The 16,321-nt window shown below is 38.3% G+C and overlaps 1 long non-coding RNA gene across 1 annotated transcript; it reads right to left on the bottom strand.

Annotated features, from left to right (window-relative positions):
* Positions 1 to 10,835: 10,835 nt before the first annotated feature.
* LOC141436840 (uncharacterized) lies at positions 10,836 to 15,312 on the bottom strand. Its single transcript, XR_012452338.1, has 2 exons — positions 13,129 to 15,312; positions 10,836 to 12,715 (listed from the first exon to the last, which is right to left on the bottom strand). It is a non-coding gene; the product is annotated as an uncharacterized lncRNA (long non-coding RNA).
* Between the last annotated feature and the right edge of the window lie 1,009 nt (positions 15,313 to 16,321).

The raw sequence follows: 16,321 nt of genomic DNA, 5'->3' as shown, positions 1-16,321 counted from the left end.
ATAAAAAATAATGATTTGTTCACCACGGCATTAACAAACGCCGTAGCATCCAAAATTATATTCCAGATCATATCCAGACCCACTAGCAATGAAGAATGAGCTAGTGAATGCAAAACCAGTTTGTGGACTTTAGATTTATTGTGGCCATGGGCTGTACCTATTTTACCTCTAGCTGTGACTGCTGAATATTTATGAACATACGTGGCATTATGAGGGTTAACTCTGCATGCACAAGCAAGATAAATTTTGTGGAAGTATAATTGTAGTTTTACTGTAAAAAGCCGTAGTCGCCCAATGGTTTGACTTATTATTAACTAGCGTTTACCCGCGGCTTCGCACGCGTAAATCAATTAAATACAGCAGTTGAAATTCCGGGATTTTTAATTCTCGTGGGAATTCCCTAAAAATAACTTCGCGGTTTCATTGACGTTATATTATAAAAGCCATGCCAAATTTCATGACTCTAAACCCAGCGGTTATTATTTCGAGATTGTATCCCTATCCCGTGGGAATATTGGATAAAAAGTAGCCTTGTATATTTCAGATGTCCAGCTGTCTACATATCAATTTCATGACTCTAAACCCAGCGGTTGTTATTTCAAGATTTTATCCCTATCCCGTAAGAATATCGGGAAAAAAAGTAGCTTATGTGTTATTCTAGATGTCCAGCTATCTACATACTAAATTTCATGACTCTAAGCCCAGCGGTTGTTATTTCAAGATTTTATCCCTATCCCGTGGGAATATCGGAATAAAAAGTATCCTATGTAATCAAAGTTATAAATTTACTTTTTGCCAAATTTTATCCAAATCCGTTTAGCCGTTTCAGCGTGAAAAAGTAACAAACATACTCACTCACTCACTCACTCACAAACTTTCACATTTATAATATTAAGTAGGATAGCTCTTATTTTATAGCACAACCAATAAGAAACATATGTTTTTTTTGTTTATGTCTATGTCTGTAACCATTTAAAAAAACCCACAATGCTTAAATTTTGTATATAATATGTGTACAACTCTTGGTGCGCGAGTCTCGCACTTGGCCTGTATTTCTGAATGTTGTAGCTTATTCTTCATACGAAAAGGAAATGTCCAATTACATTAGTTCTGTTTGAAACATTATATTTCGTCGCGACTAAATTGCAACTTGATATTTTTTTCTCAAATTGAGCCACTTTAGCTCTTCAAATGCGAATAGAAGTCAGAAGGAAACTTTATTGGAATTACAATCACTTAGCAATAATATTTCTTTACTTTCTTTTTTTCCATGATGGCAAGTTCCTTTAGTTTGTCTTGGTATTTAATCGTGTTCTTATTTTTGGTAATGTTTCGATATTCCCACGGACTCGTGTTAAATCCAAAACATTTAACCACTAATTATAATCAATTAATTTGTTTCAACACTTGACTTCAAAAAATAGTGTTGGAAAAGAGAGGAATTATGATTATTGAAATTTGAAATGACAACAGAAGTCTTTAAGCTAGTCACTTCTAGGATGTTAAGACCAGATGGCCTAGTGGGTTAGAGAACCTGACTACGAAGCTTGAGGTCCGGGTTCGATTCCCGTTCGGGGCAGATATTTGTATGAAAAATACGAAATGTTTGTTCTCGGGTCTTGGGTGTTTAATATGTATTTAAGTATGTATCTATCTATATAATTATATTTATCGTTGCTTAGTACCCATAACACAAGCTTTGCTAAGCTTACTTTGGGACTAGGTCAATTGGTGTGAATTGTCCGTGATATTTATATTTTTATATTTAAGGAATGCCATTACCGCAAATGAATTTCGACAAACTCAGAGTGGCAATAGGTACTAAACCACGTAGGCCAACACGGCTACATTAAGCTCATTTTAATCCCCGACGCTAAAAGAGGTGTGTTATAGAGTTTGACGCTATCCCTCGGTTGCGTACCGACTCGCACTTGGCACTCGTAACAAACTACGGGATCAGCTCAAATTTTCGATCTTTTACAACCATCGACCCGCTGATCTCAAGTGTATTTTTGTAGTGATAATGACATTAGCGAATGAAATAATTTCATGTCAAACATGCTAAGTGTCACATCGGTGTCAAGGCAGTGCACCGAAATGACAATCACAAGGCAAGGTGGGCCAATCAACTTTTTTACCGACACTTTCGGCGTCTCCCGCGTTACCAAAATTGTCTCTGTTTACCAAAAATCGTACTTCCACAAGATATTTCACGTTTAATAGTTAAGCATACGTAGGATGCATGTATTCATTTACACATCTATTAAATTACAGAAAAACATATTTACTTAAAAAAATCTGCAATTGTTTGAAAATTTCGCGACAGATTTAGTGTCGGTAAAAAGTTGATTGGCCCAGGTATGACTTTTATAAGCATACTAGCTGTTGCCCGCGACTACGTACGCGTATTCGTTATATAATTATCGCGCGAGAACTATGCAATTTTCCGAGATACCAGTAAAAACTATATTATGTTCTTCCCCGGAACTCAAACTATTTGTATATAAAACCTGAGGCCGTATTGTCTTGATCACAATGAAATGACAGTTTTGTATGTGAAAACTGTCATTTGATTGCGATCGCGAGCGTCAAAACGTTAGGAAACGGTCTCTTGCTCGAACCTACAATCTTCTGCTTGAGAGCCATAAGGTCAAAACACTAACCCCCTTATTCATAAAACTTAACAAGCCTATGTTAACTAACAAATGCTTTGTCCCTTTCTAACAAATACAAATGTCGAAGTGACAGATAAGGACAAACGAATTTTAGCGGCATTTTAACTAAAATAGGTTTGATGATGATAGGTTACAGTACAATTATATTATTATTAGTAATTACGAACGAGAGTCTATTAGAAGCCCGAAGTCGAAGACTGAGGGCTTTAATGAGTCGATGTTCGTAATTCTAGTACCGCCCGTGCGACATACAATGTTTTTCATCACATTTGCGAGTAAAATTTATATTTTTAAAAGAAAAAATATAATTGTTCTAAATATTGGCTATACCTTAGGCTGCGCTCTTGGCAGCGCCGCCCTCCCCTCACCCTCCCTCAGCTTGTGCCTGAGCCGCGTGTGCATGTGGTCCTGCTGCTGCACCATGCGCAGCACCGCGCGCAGCGCCATCAGTACGGGCACCGACCGACTCATTTACCGTCCTTGGTCTTCATGACAAGAAATGTGTACGCGCAATGACTCATTTACCGACCACGGTTTCATGACAAGTACATTACGGACGAGGGTTTTATCTGGGGGTTGCAATCAAGGTAGCCTTCATGTTTTGACACTATTTACGAGCAAGTGTGATGAAATGTACTATTATTCACCATCACGCACGATACATCGAAAGATCAATTGAAATTGAAATTTGATTACCATTTTAACCAATCAAATCACAAACTTAGTTAGGCATAAAAAGTTAAATTCAGTCATTTTACAAAGTTCATTGCCACGACTAGTACCACAAAAACTATAAAGTATAATTCCAATAATTGAATAGGCGCTTATACCGTTAAGCGATTCGAACACAATCCGGGAGTAACGTAAGACGTCGCATAAAAAATGTATCTCAAAAATGCGTCAAAACTGAGTATTAAGTAATGAACTTTTATATGGCAGATTTATATGGCGCGTGGTATAGGCACAGTGTAAGAAAAGTATAGGCACTAAACTATTTTATTGTTATCGCGGATGCAGACTGCGTTTCCACGAGAGAATGCGTTGCGAGAAATGTATTTACTTGTCATAAACCAATGGAAACGTTTTATTTCGTTCCTTGCTCTACCGAGCTGCAGCAGAGCTACTACAAAACTTGAAACTCGAAGTTCGTGTCATGCGGTCCCTCTGCAGGGCTACTACGAAACTCGAAACTCGAAGTTCGTGTCGTGCGGTCCCTCTGACACTTACACTATTTAATACGAGAGCGAGAGGACGGTGCGACACGAACTTCGAGTTTCAAGTTTCGTAGTAGCCCTGCTGACACTTATACTGTTTACTTAATAGTTACCAAGTCAAGATCTGATGATGGAATCCTAGGGAGATCGAGGACAAACCTCAAATTTTATAAGCACACCTATGGCGACTTTGGCATTTTTAGCATTAAGATGAGCATTTACATTCAGAAAGTATCATTTGGTAACCCGGACCTAATGAAGAAGACCGTAGATGACCAATGGAACTCATCACAGCTAAGTATGCTCGCTTATCTATAAACGATCATGATTAATATACCTAGATAAGCGACTAAGAAAAGCTTTAAGTTAATGATTCTTTTGAACTGATCTCATGCTGAAGCCAGAAGGTAGGCAATGGAACTCAGTTATAAAACAACGTAACTAAATCTTGTTTGGGCTTAAGTGGAATCGTTGTGAGAGATGTACTTTGTCTACGAATCACTAAAAAGTGAGAAATAAAGAAATTTTTTGACAAAAAAGTAAAAACGACTCCAAAAAAATAAAAAAATGGAACCGACTACAAACCCTTGAAAATTTTTTCTAGGTAAGTACGTACTAGCTCGAAGTCGGTGACTCAGCACGACCAGCAGGAGGGATTGAAAACCATAGTATGTAGGTGAGGTAAACGACTATTATTGTCCCACTCCTGCTGCCTCGTGCACCGACTTTGAGCTAGTAGGTACCATCAGCCAAATATGTGGTCTACCAACCTAAGCTGATAATCGTTTGCATGTCATAAAACAATAATGCCAATAGACGTGTCTGTCAATTTGAATGTTCGACTTTAGCGACATATTTATTTGATAGGAACTTGTTTAAAATTGGTAGACCACTTTTGGCTGACGGTACCTAAAAAATATTGTCTAGGGTTTTGTAGTCGGTTCCATTTTTTGTTATTTATTTTTTATTTTTTTGGAGTCGGTTTTACTTTTTTGTTAAAAATATTCTATTCACGAGCTAGCTTCCCGATTCCACCCATAAGTACCTATGCTTGTTTCTCCCTCCCGCTTTCCCGCTTTCCTCTCTCCGCATCCAGCTCCGCTTTCTGGTTTTGTATGAATTTTGAGCTAAGTATAGGTACCAACTCCCTGTCCACCGATGAGGAGAGGAGATTTTATCCAATTCTATTGGTGAATTTGGATTTTTTATTGCTCACCGCTCTACTGTTCTGCTCCGTGAAACGGACACAACCTTTGAGTGTTCTAGGATGAAGCCAGACGAGGTACGTATAGTTTATGATTATGTATGGACATCGTATTTACAATTTCTGCTGCATTCGAATAAAACAAAAGCAAACCTACGGCGTCAAAATAATTCATGCTAAATACTTGTGATGTTACAAATCATTTATATAGTGAAAATCTGTTTTAAAAATATAATTATACTCGTTAGTTTCTTGCCGGTTCTTCTCGCAATTTTCGAACTCTAATTTTTCTTGAAATTATAGTGCTTGTTTGCCTAAATTGAATTAAAGATATTGACGTTGATTTGACTTTAACCAATTCTATTTGGATTTGATTTTATCTTGCTCACCGCTCTACTGTCTCGCTCCGCTCCGTGGACAGGAAGCCTTTTGAGTTTCTAGGATGAGCAGACGAGCGTACGTAATTTATACTGTGTATTCGTATGTACAATTTCGCTGCATTCGAATTTAAACAAAAGTCAAACCACACGGCGATCAAAATTAGATCATAGCTCATTTATTGTGTGAAACCAAATACGTGACCGAAAAACTTGACTCAAAAATCATGCATCTAGCTTGCCCTTTTGGTTCTATAATAATTATGTGTTAAAGAAAATACGGTTCTCTGCCTTTCCGCATAATTATTTTTCCGGTTGTTTCATTTGCTGTTTTATTTTCACAGTCATGTTTTCTCTGAAACCATGTTTTTTTTGAACTTTCATAAAACAAATTAACCCTTAACAACCTACGTGCGGCTCAGACCTTAGCAATTTAGAATATAATAATCGATGCAATCGCGTCGCACATACTTCTAGTGACTTGTACCTTTTCCTGGGGGCCAATAAATGGCCGCATTGGTCGACAGGTACTTTGGAATGTGAATTAGTTTAGAATTGCGAGATACGCTGGCGACAACGGTCTCAAGAGACGTAGGTAGTTGTTTGCGGATATTCACCACGTGATCTCCCAGACCGAACGTAGGTGGTTTGATTGTTTATTTGTTAACATTTTTAATTAATCAGGACCATATAACTATGGTATATGGTTATGGTATATATAATTAAAAATATATATTTTTATTTTTTACTTACAACATGCTTCTAGTAACCAGTCACAAGAGGTGGTTAATAAATGTATCATAACCAATGAAGCGCCTTTGTTCTCGAATGGCCTCCGAAAAAGGTTGTGGACCACAGCGAGGCGCAATGCAGATGTACGGGTTCCCAAGAAATACACCGCCGTTTTGTTTGCAGGAGATCACCACAGACTCGCCAACACGAAGCATTGGGTCGAAGTCTTCAACCAGTTCATCATACTAGGCATAATCTCACCTAGGGGTAGTAATTTCGTCATTCCGAAACCAGCGTATTTGACTGGCAGCCCCATGAAAGCAACATAGTCAATGGCTGATAGTTTCGCAAGAGGCGTGTTTGAAACTCTTTCAATTTTCAACAATCCGATGTCGTTATTTACTAATACTTTAGGTTTAACCACCGCTATGTAACCTGGATGTTTCACAGTTTTGATTATTTTTGCAAAGAATTTTGTTTCGTTCGCTAGTATCGTTGTATCGCCGTATTTAATTCTAATTTTCCTGGAATCGCTCACCGGGGGGGATGCAGTGGGCTGCGGTGAGTACCCAGTTTGGGGTGATGAGACTGCCGGAGCAGGTCCGGAACATTGGAGGTTTTGCCTTCTGAAACATAACGGCGAATGGGAATTCCTGTCCATCATCCGGCACTCCTCCCACGACCCTCGGTCGTATCTGCCGCGCCGCTACTGGCGACAGTGTCAAAAGCGCGTAGAACACGATTTCAAATGCGGATGGCATAATGATTTTGCGTAGAAATCGTTATAAGACTTCACCACGATTTGTTGAAGTTTGTTCCAGGTGGGTTAAAGCTTGATATTTTGTAAGGCTTTGTTTTTATGGTGGCTTGTGTAAGTGATCACAATAAAATACAATGGTTAAATCTGCTTATTCAAATTTTATTTTACCATTTGATTTTAACTGCTTATTGCATGCCTACCAGGGATGTAACGGATGTGGTTTTATCGGAACCAGAAACGGAATCGGAACCGAAATTGGAACCGGAACCAGAATCGGAGCCCGAGTGATAGGTGGACGAGATGTTAAGGGTAGGTCCACTAAACCTGAGGGTTTATTGCGTAACGTTTGTGACACCCGCGATCACAATCAAATGATAGTTTTCGCATACGAAAACTGTCAGATTGTGATCGAGAGTGTCTGAAACGTTACATAATTAAATTTAGCCTTCTGTTTGTTTTTGATGTACGCCGCTCATGTCCAGTCGCCGCGGTAAGCATTGACTGACATCCGATATAACTTCCGTTTCAAAAGTAACGATATTCAAATAATACTTACGAATGTTTGTTCTCGGGTCTTGGTTGTTTAATATGTATTTATCTATATAAGTATGTTTATCTGTTGCCTAGTATCCATAGTACAAGCTTTGCTTAGTTTGGGACTCACGTGTTACATGATATTTTTTATTTATTTATTTTATCTTAGCTTCCCATTAAATGGCCCGCATGCTCGTTTAACCCGTTTTAAATACATGTGAAAAGCCAAAACACATTTCAAAAAATCTCACGTGAGATTTGGGGTGGGGGCGGAGTTAAGGAAAATCTTACGAAATCTCACCAGGTAGGGCGGGGGAGTCAAAAAAATCCTAAAAAATGTCTCACGTAATTTATGGACGCGCCCCAAGACAAGACAAGATGGTGAGGTACTTAATAAGCTTGAAGAAGTTCAAGCTTATTAAGTAAACAGGCCTTTATGTTAATTACTTTTGAAGTAACTTACATTACCGTTATTTGCTTTTACCCAGATACTACTACTACTGCTAGAACTTAGTCCCAGATACAAACCTTATACCTTAAAGGGGCACCGAAATTGTGGAACCGGGTCACGTTTTAAACTGCAGAATTGAATTTAATAAAAGGTTGTAACGAGGTGTCATACAGCTCGTTTCATCCTAACTCTTTGTACTGTCTGGTTTAGCACATATTCGAAAAAATAACATTTAAATTCAAATTTCCTTTTCTAAATTCCACACCTGTTCAATTTACGTCAAGTAGCCATTCTATTCAGAGCCTCCGAGCTGAACACTTACCTTTCTTTATCCTAGATCCTATAAATCTCTTAAAACTCCATAACAAGCTCATAATTTACTACTCCTATACGAAGGAAGGTTTTTATAATTGTACAGTGCATTTTGTGAAGTTTCATAAGATCATTAGATCGTAATACTGCTGGACTTCAGTGCCATTGATTTATATAAATAAAGAACTGGGCACGGAAACGTAAGTTGATTAACTATGTATTTTTATAATTGTTGATGCAGTGTCAAAGCATACCTTTTAGATACTTAAGACCGCGTCTGTTTTATCCGCAGGTGCCCTTTTATTATTTTCCTAAATAAATATCACTGTCTGCCCTATTCCTGTCTTCTTCCTTCATCCGAACAACTTCCCCGGACACCACCCCGTGACACTGGCGCACCAACGTGGTAGAACCCAACCAAAGACCCGAAGACCCGGAGACCGAAGATTTTTATTTACATTAGTATTTGTATTATTTTTTAAGTACTTTTCAAAACTACTAAGATAGATAGATAAGATAGTCTGAAGTCGTGGGGAAGTATATATGGAATTGTTTTATCTGTTTATTTGACCGCGCATCACGTGAAAACGGCTGAGCGGATTTTGATGCAAAATTTTGCTAATCTGTTGAGAACATCCTCGGCCAGGCAAGGCTATACAAATTCAACCTTTACGGGTTAGCCACTACACTACAGTACTACACTCGATTGAATTAAGTTTGTATCTGAATCTTATGGCGCTGCTTAGGGAGAAGGTGCAAACTTTTTCTTGTTTAATTTGCTTTGATCCCTATTCTAAGATCAGACACAACTAGTACTACCCAGACACTACTACTGCCCAAACACAGACCACACACTTTGGAACGATAAAGATACTCTACTACTACTACTTACTAATGAATAGCAAAACCGGGCCGATTTTTAAACCGCTGAACTGAATTTAATGAAAATGTGAAGATAGTTTGAAACCGTGGAAAGAACAAATAGAATAGTTTTATCCCGAAAAATTGATAAAACAATTTTTCGCAGTCAGAGGGAGAGTGTTTCCTTTATCTTCAAATTGTGGCTAACAATTGTCCTGTAGCTTTTCTCCATTTAATGTCCTGAAAGGGATTACTTATGTATAGGCAAAAACAAACCCAAAGTATTATTATGTGGCAAAAAATCATTTGCTAAAACAACTTATCGCAATTTTTTTTTGTATTATTTAGTCAAATGTATCGTTTGGCATAAAGCACTCTTCCCAAAATATTGCATGGCATAATAACCTTTTTTTCTAGTAGCAGTTCGTTTCTGCGGGGGACGCAGTTCTAACCTAACCTAACCTACTTTTCTGATAGCAGTTCGTTTCTGTGGGGGACGCAGTTCTAATTTAACCTTTAACCTACTTTTCTGGTAGCAGTTGGTTTCTGTGGTTGGTTCGTATGCGAAGTGTTAGTTGAACAAAAATTATTTTGGAACATTATTAGCCAAAAGAAAACGTTTGCTTAATAAACTTTTGTAAAATTCTGTCTTTATATAAGTATCAATTTTTTGGGAAGTGAAATTTGGCGAAAAATATTTTGCCAAAACCGCACTAGGTACACCTAACGTGAGCTTGAGAATGATAAGCGTGTAGCTTGCCATAGGTAGTACTGTCATTTCATTACACAGTTTCCACAGTTTCAAACTATCTTCATACCTTTCATTAAATTAGATTCAGTGGTTTCAAACTTGGCCCGGTCTTGCTATCTCAGTACTCCTCCAGGGTATGTGGCCTGTATCCAGGGTTCAAGAACCGCTCTAGTTACAACTGCTCTTAGAACGAGGATCAAAGCAAATAAAATATAAAAGTTTATTCATAGTACATCTATATGTAACATAAACACGGGACAATTCATTGACCTATAAAGTAAGCTTAGCAAAGCTTGTGTTAACATAACTTTATACGACATCAAACTTAAAATAATAATACACAATTTACAGAAAAAAAAACATTTTATGGTGTTGAATAGGAACTTGACTCAGCCCACCACCACCACCCTGTCTTGGCATGTCATCTTAGTAGTAACTCATTCGGGTTAGTATCATATCGTCTAAAAACGCAGCTGGTCTAAGTAGCAACTGGTCTAAAAAGCAGCTGGTTCAAGTAGCAAGAGGTCTTAAAAGCAACTAGTCCTAACCAGTTTTTGTCGAAAACTTGAAAAAACATAGGTAGGTTAGGTAAGAGTTGCGTCAAGGCGCGAAGCGCCTCAGTCGACTTCGAGTCAAAAAAATTTAGACCACTTGATACTTAGACCAGTTGCTTCTTAGACCACTTGCTACCTTAGACCAATTGCTAATTTGTTACGTAGACCAACTCCTTTTTAGACGAAATGAACTAACTCCTTATTCTGTGGTATAGTTAGTTGTTTTTTTTTATGCATATTATAAGAACATGTGGGTCACTTAATGGGAGGCAATGGTGAATTGTGATTTAATTTCCCTTGTATATTTTAGCATTTTTTGTGAGTGCCAGCTCTGGGCAAGTTGTAAACTCTTAACAACGTCTCTCGTGCAATAAACAGTTAGAATCAAATTGTAAAATAAAACGCGAGAATGCAGATTCAATCAGTTTATTTTATTGTGATCGCTTACACAAGCCATCATAAAAACAAAACCTTACGAAATATCAAGCTTTAATCTACCTAAAACAAACTTCAACAAATCGCGTTGAGGTCTTAACAATTCATATTTCAAGTTCTACGCAAATTTATTATGCAAAACGCATTGGAATTCGTGTTCTACGCAGTTTGTATGCTGTCGCCAGTAGCGGCCCGGCAGATACGACCGAGGGTTGTGGGAGGAATACCGGATGATGAATATGAATTTCCATTCGCCGTTATGCTTCAGTTTGCAACACCCCCAATGGCGCGAACCTGCTCCGGCAGTCTCATCACCCCGACCTGGGTACTCACAGCTGGCCACTGCACCCCGCCAAATGTCGATATCATAAAGAACATTATTAGAGTCAAATACGGGGACACAACGATACCATCGAACGAAACCAAATTCTTCTCAATAATAATCAAAACTGTGCACCACCCAAGTTTCAAACACATTAACAAAAGGTTATATAACGACATCGGATTAATGAAAATTGAAAGAATTCGAAACACGCCTATTACGAAACTATCGGGTACTGACTATTTAGCTTGGATGGGGCTGCCAGTCAAATACGCTGGATTTGGCCGAACGAAATTACTACTAAAAGGAGAGAAAGTACCTAAAACAGTGGACGTGATAAATGACTTAGAGCCAGCGCTTCGTGTGGGGGAGGCTGTGGTGATCTCCTGCAAACAGAACGGCGGCATGATGTACGGGAGACCGAACATCTGCATAGCGCCTCGTTGTGGTCCCCACCAGCAACCCTACTTTGGAGATTCAGGTGGCCCGTTGGTATATGACGGACGCCTCATTGGCGTATGCAGCGGTGCTACTGATGATTCATTCGCTTTAAGAGTACCTCTCGTGGCTTATACACCTGTCAGTCCCTATCTTGATTGGATTTACGACACAATCCATTCCGATAAGGAAAATATTTAATTTAAATAAAAATAAAATAAAAAAGCCCTGACTGTTTTAAGAAGAAGAAAACAAGTCTAGAGGTCTAGAATTCTAAGTAAGTAAGTTTCAATTCAGCAGTCCGGGACTCATACCATTACTGAGATTTTTTGAGCCGGTCACGATTTGGAGTGGGTCCCGACTGTCGAATTTAAAGTTACTTAACAGAATTAACAGACCTTTAGACTTGTTTCTTTCTTTTCAGTTTTTTAAAGCGGTCTGCTTTTTATCCTTTTTAATTAAAATGTTTTTTATTTTGTACTTTTTGATATTTTTGTGAAAATGGTAGATTAAAAATATTAAACATGTGTATATTTAGAATGGCTTTCATTTGATACCTATACTGTTACAATGCAAAATATACTGAGCGGCAAAAAATCTTCGTATTAGCTTCGTAGCTAGGAAATCTTGATATTGGACCCGTATTGGTCCCTAGGCGTTATGGCAACCCTACTTATAACGCAGGTGTTGCGTATAGCTTTAACCAATGCGAAGAACTTTGTTTCGAGACAGTATTGTCGGGTCCCAGCGTATTTAACTCTAATCGTCTTCTCTCGTAAGAACAGATCACACTGCCAAAGCGTGGTAGGTGTCATGGGAGGTCAATCCGTAAAAGCATGGCTGGTCTATTCTGGTGACAGGCCTGTAGCTTGCTATGCTGCTGCTTAAGTAGCGTAGTAGAAAAAAGCAACCTGAGATATATGTGCATAGGAGAAATTTGTGTCTAGACTCCTGTCCAGCGGTGGTGTAGGGGTTATAGCACGCAGCATGGTTTGCTGAGGACCTGGGTTTGATTCCCAGCAGTGGGACGCATATAAGCTGGGATGATGATGACTCTCGCTGCACACGCCAGATAACCTCGCAGAAGTATTTATTCTATGGCAGAAGGCGATATTGAGATTCGCTAAATTTTCATTGATTACTCTGATTTTAAATACCGGGTGTGGCCTGTAATACGAGCAAAAAATTAAAACATAGATCGTCCTCGTCAAACTGAACAACATTAGATCAGCGACTTTTAGAAATAATGGAGTCTTTGAATTTTCCTTTTTCCATTGTACAAATTAAATACTGCCATCCTAGAACACAACTGGCGTCGCCTGTCACGCTACAAACATCAATTATTTTGCTTTAAATTGCTTCTTCGAATAAACTTAAGTGTAATAAAAATTAAAAAACTAATTAAATATTTTTAAAAGTAGCTGAACTAATGTTGTTCAGTTTGAGGAGAATGATCTATGTTTTAATTATTTGCTTATATTACAAACCACACCCCTTATAACAGTTACCTTGTAGTTCGGAAGTTGCGTAAATTTTAGGAATCATTCTTGCGATGAGTGATTGCGACTTGAGTTGTTGGCCGATATTGTTGCGTTCCAGCATTTTCCTAACTCTTATCTTCTCTCGTCCTCAAGGGCTGCAGTCGCTGGCTGTAAGCACCCAGGTCGGGGCGGTGACACTGCCGAAGCGAGGTCAGTATCATTGGGAGGTCAATCCGTAGAAGCATCATCAGCATCATTATCATCAGCCGGAAGACGTCCATTGCTGAACAAAGGCCTCCCCCTTGGAACGCCACAATGAACGACCACTCGCCACCTTGTATCCACCAGTTTCCCGGAACTCTCACGACGCCGTCAGTTCACCTGGTGGGAGACCTGCCAGCGCTTCGTCTTCCGGTTTGTGGTCGCCACTCGATCTTTCTCCATCAACGGTTATCTATTCTCCGAGCGCTGACCGCCCATTGCCACTTCAACTTGCATATTTTTCCAGCTAGGTATGTCGGTGACTTTAGTTCCGTAGAAGCATATGGCTGGTCAATTCGTAAGGAACCATCATCCTGTACCCCCCCCCCCCACGACCCTCAGTCGCGTCTCCTACAGCTACTACTGACTATAGCGCGAATAGCACACAAGGTACGAATTTGTAGGCATTTGTCATATCGTGCAATTTATTTAGATTGATTTGATTTGTATCGTTCAGTTTTATTGAGACTTTGCAATTTGTTGAGATTTGATTTAGGAAGTACTTACTCGTTCAGTAGGTACCTATTTCGTAATGTTTCATTCACATCGCAACCGTATCTATGTAGAATGAAGGACTAATAAAATAACATTAAAATGAAATGAATGATTTTTTTTGTCATTTTTAGGGTTCCGGAGCCAAAATGGCAAAAACGGAACCCTTATAGTTTCGTCAAGTCCGTCTGTCTGTCTGTCCGTCCGTATGTCACAGGCATTTTACTCGAAAACTACAAGATGTATATCAATGAAATTTGGAGTACAGATGTCTTGTCAAAGCCGCTATTTAGTTTTGTAGTTAAATTACAAAAATAAACATTTATAGGGGGGCACTCCATACACGTAACAGAAATTGAAAAAAAAAAATAAAAAATTAAGTCGCATCAACGTGTGGCACATAGTTCGACAGCCGTTTTGAAAAGATAGTAAGGTTTCTCAAAAACATTTTTGATTAAATAAAGATTTCCGGAAATCTCTCCCAAAGTAGCAAAAATTGTGTTCCCTCCCCTCTATCTTGTAAACCATTTGTCCAAAAAATATGCAAAAAATATGGAAAGGTAGCGCTTAATAAATACTTTCAAATAAAATTAATTTCAACATGATCGGATATACCGTTTTTGTGTTATTTCCGAAAAACTGCGCTTCTCAACAAAAGGACGTAAGTGCCATGAAGATATGCTCTTTTTCTGGTAATAGATTTTAAGACTGTAGTAAGTGTTTTAATTGTGTTATAAGTTTATAACGCACATAATATTACTTGATCTTTTTTCGTAATGGCTACGGAACCCTATCTTGGACGTGACCGGCACGCTCTTGGCCGGTTTTTTAATTGTTTTAATTTTATCGTATGTAGTGTGTATCGTATTTTATTGTAGTTTTTAATGTAATATGTGTTTTATGATGACGATGACTGACATTGGATTTAATTTATCAATATCTATGACTTTATGTATATAATAAAATGATACTTTATTAACAATAAAAATATCATTCTTTTACTTTAACCCCCTGTTCCACCATCCATTGATTAAATTTATTTCACGGATAAATGTGATGCGAGACGGCATCCCATCAAATAAAATTAATCAATGGGTGGTGAAACAGCTTCTAAAAGTAAAGTTTTTACTAACGTGTATGTAATCTATGCACCATGCTTAGATTTGATTAGGTATTCTTAAAAGATTTTTCTTTTGCAGTGCCTTAAGCAAAAACAGTATAGGTAGAGTAAAAAACTTGTAGGGTACTTTAGTTTCGGTTGTCCTAAAAACTTCAATGGAATGAAGGTAGCTCTCATAGCACAAACGAAGGTACCTACACTACACAGATGTAAATGGCACAAACCATAGAAAACAATTGAAAAAGCTTAATTTTCTATGTTTTTTTGTCGATGTCAGTCAGCAGGAGGTACAGTAACCATCAATGACCCCACACTGCGTACCTACAATATGCTTTGGAAAGGGGCTCTGCTTACACTGGATAAACATAGAAATTCATAGAACTTTTACGGATCCCTCGGTTGCGTACCGACTCGCACTTGGCACTCGTAACAAACTACGGGATCAGCTCAAATTTTCGATCTTTTACAGCCATCGACCCCGCTGATCTCAAGTGTATTTTTTGTAGTGATAATGACATTAGCGAATGAAATAATTTCATGTCAAACATGCTAAGTGTCACATCGGTGTCATGGCAGGTGCCACCGAAATGACAATCACAAGGCAAAGGTGGGCCAATCAACTTTTTTACCGACACTTTCGGCGTCTCCCGCGTTACCAAAATTGTCTCTGGCGTTACCAAAAAATCGTCCTTCCAACAAGATATTTCACGGTTTAATAGGTTAAGCATACGTAGGATGGCATGTATTCATTTACACCATCTATTAAATTACAGAAAAGACATATTTACTTACAAAAATCTGCAATTGTTTGAAAAATTTCGCGGACAGATTAGTGTCGGTAAAAAAGTTTATTGGCCCAGGTATGACTTTTATAAGCATACTAGCTGTTGCCCGCGACTACGTACGCGTATTCGTTTATCATTCATTATCGCGCGAGAACTATGCAATTTTCCGAGATACCAGTAAAAACTATATTATGTTCTTCCCCGGAACTCAAACTATTTGTATATAAAACCTGAGGCCGTATTGTCTTGATCACAATGAAATGACAGTTTTGTATGTGAAAATTGTCATTTGATTGCGATCGCGAGCGTCAAAACGTTAGGCAAACGGTCTCTTGCTCGAACCTACAATCTTCTGCTTGAGAGGCCATAAGGTCAAAACACTAACCCCCTTATTCATAAAACTTAACAAGCCTATGTTAACTAACAAATGCTTTGTCCCTTTCTAACAAATACAAATGTCGAAGTGACAGATAAGGACAAACGAATTTTAGCGGCATTTTAACTAAAATAGGTTTGATGATGATAGGTTACAGTACAATTATATTATTATTAGTAATTACGA

Source organism: Choristoneura fumiferana, chromosome 17, assembly GCF_025370935.1.
Source record: "Choristoneura fumiferana chromosome 17, NRCan_CFum_1, whole genome shotgun sequence".
In the NCBI taxonomy this organism is placed as follows: domain Eukaryota; kingdom Metazoa; phylum Arthropoda; class Insecta; order Lepidoptera; family Tortricidae; genus Choristoneura; species Choristoneura fumiferana.
The sequence above is the reverse complement of the archived record's forward strand: the minus strand, read 5'-3'. Positions and strand labels throughout refer to the sequence as shown.